Source organism: Xenopus laevis, chromosome 4L (assembly GCF_017654675.1).
Source record: "Xenopus laevis strain J_2021 chromosome 4L, Xenopus_laevis_v10.1, whole genome shotgun sequence".
Lineage (NCBI taxonomy): Eukaryota > Metazoa > Chordata > Amphibia > Anura > Pipidae > Xenopus > Xenopus laevis.
In genome coordinates this window covers 107647369-107656198 of record NC_054377.1, presented here as the reverse complement: position 1 = coordinate 107656198, position 8830 = coordinate 107647369, and positions in this window count along the sequence as shown.

The window sequence follows — 8830 nt, the reverse complement described above, 5'->3', positions numbered from 1 at the left end:
ACCTGGCCTAGATAAAAGCAGATGCATGGAGTGGACTGGGGGAGGGAATAGGAGTGCCTGTTGAGAATGTGATTGTTAAACATATCACTGTTAATCTTCAGCATTCACCCTGATTTCATCCAGCATTTCTCATCATTGCATGCAGTCAGTCACTTTAACTCCATGGCTACCAGACTGCTGTGCTATGGTACAGAGCAAGAGATTGACATGCAGTTTAAGACTAGAGACTTGAATACAAGGTTAATTTGCTACCCAAGACCTGCACTATAAATGAATTATATCGTATTGACTGTATCTGACTTGCTCATTGTCACAGTCACACACTTTCCCTTATTGCAAGATTTTCTACCAAGTGCAAACTATTATAGCAATTTACTATTCACATACCACAGGCAAAGTCTGTCATACATCTGGACATCCCTCAGAAAGTGCCCTCATTTACAAGGTGTATAGCTGTTGTATGGTCATTTCAATCTCTGCATGAAAAACCAAGCACATAAACCAGGCCAAACACTTTACTGAACAACTGTTAGTTGACACCACAGTAGACTTATGCTATAACCAAATCTATAGTTAAGTTCTGAAGCAGGACTGCAACCTTCAGATTCTAAAAGGAAATTTCATAATTTATCCTTCAGTCTTACACACTTTGTAGTCTATATTTTAGCCAGTTCTCTATCCAGGTACAAATACAATGTTCAAGGCCAACATTCCTTGATTTAACCAGTAACCTTCTGTGTGGCACTGTATCAAATGCTTTAGAAAAGTCTAGCAAAGTAAATCAAATCCACTGCCATCCCAGAATCGAGGTCCCTGCTCACCTTCTCATAAAAAGAAATTAAGTCTTAAGCTGGCCATAGATGTAAAGTTTTTTAAAGATCCGATTGTCATCGTGAGACCACGATTATCTCAAAATGATCGTACGATCTTACAAATTGTCCATCAACTAAAAAGACCATTTCCGGCCATATTGCCAGGAAAACAAAGGGTAGCTGCCTGCTTGTCCCTGCAAACATAGATAGATTGTACTGGGGCCAATCAATTTTCTGACAGATGTCAGCTGAAAAATCGTAAGATGCACGATCGTTCGAATCCCACTAACTGCACGATAATTTCAAAGGATTGGTCGGACTTCGCTAAAATCGGCAAGAAAATTATTTGAGTCTGGGGACCTTTATGCAAGACTCTTTCCTGATATTTACTATGGTAGGGCCTGGAATTCTATCCTCCCACCTTTCGATTTTGAGCTACATCCAAGAGTTTGAAGCTGCTGTCCCCTTACACATATACTCTCTGGATTTACCTGATCCTGTCAAAATGAACTTTTCAGAGCACACCCATATATAAACTACAAGTTATAAGAGTCAATTTCCATGGATATAATTAACAAGCAAAAAAATACAAGCTCACTCAGAGGGTGCTTGTTATTTGCAGAGAATGATGTAACTTTAGTTAATTCTAGGGCACATGGAATACTGAGCATGTGGCACACTATTGTTGCTCAAAACTGCAATTAATAAAATGTCCAAGTAATTACATTTTGCAGACACAGATGATGATGGGGGATACATTTGCCCCATAGTCATTTAAATATCATAAGGGTTGTTTACTGCTCCCCAGGGCACAAGTGCTTGAGCCCTATGGGGCACAACAGCATGTACCTTAGCAGTGGTATAAATTTGGGGGTCCTGCTTCCACCCTATAAAATGTTTTTTCTGGGGCACCCACTCCCCCAGGCAAAGTTATGGGTTATCAGTGATGTATAAAAAAAAATCATCACCTGCATTGAGCCAAAAAGTCACCCAAAAAAGTCACCCAAGATGCTCAAACAATTGTGCATACACTGTGGGTAACCTAAGGCCCCTACAGAGGAAAGAACACAGCTGTGCAGTCTGCTTCCATTGTAGTTACACTACTGCCCACTAAAATGCTGCACTCTGCACCAAGCTCAAGATTATGTGCCTTCCCACTTCTGCCCCTTACCAATACTGTACTGACCTGCAGCAACTCAGCAGAAACAGCAGAATGCAGTTTGCAAAGTGCAAAAAAGTCACTTGTGGCCTGTTTTTGCACACTGCATTCTGTTTTTTAAAAAATTCCCATCATGTTCACTTTCTAACTTTGCACCATTTCTAAAAATGATGATTTATCTGTAATATCTGGTAGGGCTTTTGACTTACAGTATGGTACTTTCATTCGCATCCCCTGTTTTTCAGCTGGTGAAGTGCTCCTAAAAATACATATGTCATTTTTGCCAGCACTACTAACAGGTGGATATTGGCCTGAAACCTGAGTGATTTTCATTAAAACAACACCAAACCTGGCCAGGTATAGGTTCCTCTCCTCAATAAAAAAAACTCCAGCAGAGTATATACCCTGTTTGCCATGAGCTTTTGGGGGTCAGTTCATAAATATGTATTATATAGGGCACCTGAACAATGTATAGACAACAGATACAAGAGGAATCCAGCAAGATAAATCCACTGCAATAAGCAGAACATTTTTGTTGTTTCCGTTGGGTTTCTCTACAATATTCCTGGCTATGTGCTCTATAGTGATTAGAATTTTGGAATTTTCAAGTTCTTTTCCAACTCAATAAAACTTGAAAATTGTCAAATTTGTAATTTATGAAACAATGCAAAATTATAAGACTTGATCATTTAAAAACATGAAAAAAAAAACAACTCAAATGCAGTGAAAATCACATTCTACCCTTCATTAACAATAAGTCTGCCCGATTTCAAAATGGTCTTCGAAATTGATAATTTGAAATTCTCCATGGATATCCATTATTCATACTGGCAAAAACCAACATGTAGGAGGTAGGAATTCCTGCAGGTGTAGAACAGCCACAACCTGCAGAGTTTCACCTGAATTCTGCATTGTACATTGGGTATAGGCCACAGAGGGAAGAATGGGAAAATGTATGATTTAGTTAAAATGCCCCATGTGTTTGTGTAATGTTTTTTAAGTAATTATGAAGCTTTTGTCCTCTTTATATAACAGAGAAACACAAATAACAAATATATTAAAGCAAGGTTTTCTGGAGTGCTTTTCAACCATCAAAGGCACAATAGTGTAAAATAGTGTTGCACCAATTAATTGTTCCACCATAGCAAGAGAATTCTGCAGATAGGGAAAAGCAAGTATAATAAGCTACAGATTATTCTGTTATACTAATAAGCCTTATGCAGAACTGTGAGCAGCTGCTCCGGCTGTTATAGGGGTTTGTAATGCTGGCAAACTGAGAAAGAAAAAGGCTTTGGTGTATATAGGGTTCCTGTATTTCTCAGCGTAACCATAGAGATCGTTCTTCTCTTGATAATAGCATTTTATGCATTTCTGCCACTTGAATTCGGAATTATCTGAAATGTAATCTTCACAATGCCTTTACCCCCTCCTTTTTCTCTTGTAATAAGCCAAGGGGATATATTTAATGCTGGAGAAATCACACATGAATCTTATGTGTGTCCATGTGAAAGCATACTTGTAAAAGAATGGAAATTAGAAGAAATTCAGCCTTAGTTTAACTGTCATCTTTTGACATTTGTTGAAGCAGGGCACAGTACATTACCATAATGAGTATCCTTGCCTATAATCTATACTGTTGGAAACCTTGAGAAGCAAATTGAATGCATTTATTAGCACAGTAGTTCATTATGATGCACCATTGCATTTATCTATAGCAAACAATCTGTAAATAGATGTGATTTGTGTATTACAAATTAGAATACTAAAGTGATGGTTTAGTTGGTTGCTATGGTAAGGAGAGATAAAGAAGACTAAACGAGATTGTGGCTATAATTGTTTTGGGCTCAAGCCCAAGGCCACCACAGCCATATAACAATAAAGATTGGTGACTCCAAAGATACCCAGTGCCCCCAGTAGTTCCATAAATTTGTTTCTGCTCTATCAGTTACCTGAGCTAAGGGACACACTTGCAATATACAATATAGTTCAATATTTAAAATAAGACTCAATTATTTTAGCCTTTAGTTCCCCTTTAACATATCAAATATCAAACCAGAGTTGCTTCTAATAAATACAAGCTACTGTGATTGCATTCAATTAAATACAATCAGTACAAATGAGCCCTAGTTGAATTTCTGCAGGTGTTCCTGATTTTTCATGACCTGATGTCTTTTATACTAGGAGTAAAGTTATAGCTGTAAGTCATTAGTGAATTACCCCATCTCTCAGCAGCATTATGGGATGAACCACTTATAAGTGAGAATTATTTTCAGTATGTTATGAACATATTATCATCATTTATTTATATAGCGCTGTCAAGATACGCAGTGCATATTCTTATTTTTTCTACTTGCATCCATTTTTATTATATTTTTTTAAATTATTTCCCTTGAGATTCTGCCTCTTTATAGCTTAAAATGTAGTCTGTTTGTCAGGATCAGTTTTGAAAAATCTGAAACTTTGTTATGCTATATATATTTTTCTATTTTTTCTATGTCTATTTTTCTGTACAGGCCCACTTCTATTTGTCATTCTAAATTCCAACCACTGCCTATTTTCTAGGCTATGTGACCATAGCCACCAAGTAGCTATTATATTGCAAACTAAAGATCTTGAAGAACAAATATTTTTTTAGAATTCGAAAAAAAAGAAAAAAATGCAGATTGTCTTAGAACATCATTGCCTATATCATAATAAAAGTTTTTAACTTGAGCTGGCAAATATGTGTTTTGAAACACTAGTTTTCCTAATGAATTCCCCTTACAATGGCATTCCATTATTTCCTAGGTAAAGCATGATGTTTTTCCTGCTATAGTTTGCAGGTCTCCTAGCTCCTATTTTATTACAATGTCACCCCCCACCCGCCATCAGTGTCGGACTGGGATGCCAGGGGCCCACCAGAGACCTTAGGCTGAGGGCCCACTTTCCAAACTATTATACCTCCTCTACTCACTCAACCTCTTTATTCTCCTAGTCTCTACATAATATAATCTATTCTTCCATTATTTAGCCTCTTTGTTCTCATAGAAATAGGGAATGACCATGAAATAGGCCAAATGTTTAGCAGCATGAGGGCCACTGACACTTGGGCCCACCTGGTATTCCTGTGGGCCAGTCCAACACTGCCGCCATTATACCAATGGTGTAAATCTGCAGCAAAGTGCTGTGGTGGAAACCTAAAGCAGTATATGCTGGAGGAACATTAGCAAAGCCAAAGCCTCCGAGTGTTAATCAGAGGAACCAGAGAAAGACCAAGTAGTAGTTGGTCCCAGTCACTCCCTCATCTGCTCCTCTTCTGCTCGCTGCCTGAAACATTACCTCTGCTTGGGTGCAGGCAGATGGGGCAGATTTCTGTTGGTGGTAATGAAGATTTAACCATGGGCAACAATTTTTTGATGTGCCATTGCCCTAAAGCCTAAACACTGTAATTATCTTTTTGTCTCTTTAAACACAATTCCCTTTTGCATGTAAATTAAATGAAAAATGTGATTATCCCTGACCCTGGAGCAAGTTAGTGTTTGCATCCAGAAGCACCAAATACATATCAACATCTTTATAAAGCAGAACTCTAAATGATCCCATGATCTGCATTTATAAAGTCAGTGGGGAGCTTCATGAAACATAAATTATGTTACAAATAGTACCAATGTGGTGGGAGCATACATTTCTTGCCTGGAAGTACCTGGCCAATAGGGACGGATAAGCTGTTCTCTTTTTGCATGATGCATAAAGTTGACAGAATGAATTAGAAGAGAATGGCAGGGGAAATACAGTTTTCTGGTTTCTCTTGAATAACATATGCTTCTACACACACATTTATTTACAGTTAGTTAAGGTGAACAGACTAAATGCAGAATGGCAATGGTGAGAGTAGTGGGCTTAGTGTTGCATGTCCTTAAAATACAGCTAGATTTATGATAACATCTGCCTACTAAATTATTTAAATAGCAGGTTCGGTAATGGTGCTTCTACAGTAACCCACTGTGTGTGTGTGTGTTTGAACACTTTGGGGAAAAAATATCCTGCAAGGAAAGTATTCAAAAGTGATGTGCCACATATTGATTGTGATGCCTCCAAATATATTTGTGGCATATAGCAAATCTGTATGAATGAGTTAATAAGGATAATGAACATAGCACAAATGGGTATTGGTTCCAGTAAATAGCATGGTTTAAAACCTTATGTTATGTGTAGAAATACCAACTGTGATGTTTGGGCTCTAATCAGGTAACAGCTTGAATTCTTCTAATAGGTGCATGCTGTGCCCATTATTAACATCAAATGACATATCACATGAACCTGTTTAAGAGAGAGAAAACTCATGACTTTGTTGGTAAAAAAATAAATAAACCATTAGCAAAGCACAAAAAGCAGCAATAAAAATAGCAATTTAGTATGTCAAATGTAAGTGCAATCTAGGTCATTCTTTGTATTTTTATATTAGGATATTGAACCCTCAACAAACTATAAGTGGTTGTTGTATAACTCTCAAATTTCAAAATCCTTTGAAAGCTGCAATACCAGACGGCCGGAGCAGTGTGAAACAATCAACTACTCTGCGTTCTGAAGGGCAGGGAAGCAGGGCAGGGGATTATTTGTCACTGAGGTTAGCCTCAAAGATAAATGAACACATAGATAACAGCTATGCTCTGGAACCTTATTTGATATGGTGAAATTCATTCAGCAAAACAACCACTAAAATGGTACAGATGTCTGCTGCCTTAAAACATCGTGTACTATACCCATGGGTACTTGCAGGGTTGGACTAGGCCTGTGGTATACCAGGAAAAAACCCGGTGGGCCCTGGCTCTTGTGGGCCCCACCCAGACCAGCTCCCTGTCCCAGTCTGTTGTTCCTGCCACTGACCTCCCTCTCCGTCCTGGTCACGGCAAAATACAGGTACGCATGGAGGGGCATGGGGATGCTGAAGGTGGGTTGCGGTCGGGGCTGGCAGGAACTGGGGCCCTGGAGGGGCTTTGCAGCAGAGCTGGATGGCCCTGAGACAGCAGCCCCGGTGGGCCCCGCCCCCCCGGGCCCCCCCCCCAGTCCGACCCTGGGTATTTGTGATGTAATGTGGGTTTTGAGAGTGTCAAATGCCTGCCGAATGCCTTGGGGTTAGGCTGGGTCTGGCTGGTTTTGTTTTGCATCAATGACAGCAGAGCCTCTCCCTCACTCATGCCTCATAATGGTGTCACTTCTATGTGTAAGGGCAAATGGAGAAAGCAAGTCAGGTTATTATTATCTGTATATAGTACCAACAATTCTCTGCAGTGTTGAATGAGCTAATATTCACTCTCGTACCATCTAAGGCTCCTATCACATTTACACACACTATGGTCAATGCTAAGGAGTCAATTAACCCATCTGGGAGTAAACCCACATCAAACTTCTTGCAGATAGTGCCCACACTGGATTCATACTTAGCACCCCAGCTGCATTCAAACCCATTACTCCTGCACTGCAAGGAAGAAATGCTACCCACTGCTGCACAGGTTGCAGGAAAATCTGTTGCTTTTCATTAAGACCTCAGATCACGTTTAGAAGCCTGCTACCATTTTTTCCTTTAAAGGGGTTGTTCACCTTGCAAAAACTTTTTCAGTTTCATTGGTTTCAGATAATACATTAGAAATAAAGACTTTTTTGGTTGCTTTCTATTCTTTATTTTTAACCAGTTTCCTAAAATTGAAGTTTAATGATCCTGTTTCTGATGTTTCAGTCTGGCAGCCCAGTAATCTAGGTGCAGATTCTGAACTGTTACAATTTGCTACATTTGTTGATACATTTCTCAGCAGTATCATGAGAAAAAGGCAGACATGAAAATGGGAAAAATGGAAATTTAAACTTCATATTTAGCAAAATACAAAGCAACTGAAAAAAGTCTTTATTTCTGGTGTAACATCCCAAACCAACTGAAAAAAAAGTGTTTAAAAGGTGAACAAACCATTAAAGCTAATTAATCCACATGGCTTCCTGTTGATACTGTAACTAGGGCCCAACAACTTACACCTTTAAAATTGTACTATTTTATGCATATTTATGTTGTATCCCCTTGTGACCCTGTAGCGCTATGTGTTTCGTGTGATTGCCGTCACACTTCCTCAGGCGTAAGTGAATAAGTATGGGGCGCTTTTCTACATGTATTAAAATCTTACACTGAGAGCCTTTGGAATATTGTGAGTAGACTGTATACCGCAGTACATTTGATTAAATACATTTTACTGCACTGTTTCGTTTCATTTTTCTTTTTTTATGTTCATTCGCAGGGAGAGGATTTACAGTGTACACTCACCATGTGACTAGTGGAGGCTATTTTTATTTGTTTGAACTGTACACTTTATGAGCAGTCACACAAACAATCGTATTTTGCACATATACACTATGAGGTGATTTTCTAGCACTAAAGTACTACAAAATGTTTTTGGTATACACGCCTCCTTTTAGTTTTTATGCCTATAGATTATATCTATCCAACAGCTGCAAATAACAAAATATATATTTGTAGCATACATCTGGCCAAACAAGCAGATATTTGCCCAATTTGGCCACCCCCAGTCTAGGCTAAATCATGCTGATCCAATCATTTGGCCCCCCCAGGCCAACTATTGGATCATACAGGGAGTCTATCAAAGCTTGTGCAAAGAAGACAGCAAACATGCGCAGAAGTGGCCCCCAGTCTGGGGTTGCCATCTGGCTGGTATTTTCATGCCAATGTTATTGATAGGGAATTGAAATTAAAATATATAATGTCATCATTTTTTTCTAGAAAAAGTGGCAACCCTACCCCAGCCTGACAGGACTTTTAAATCTGCCTGATAGATATCTGTCAGGAAGGTACTCTGGGCAGGCCCATATACGGGCA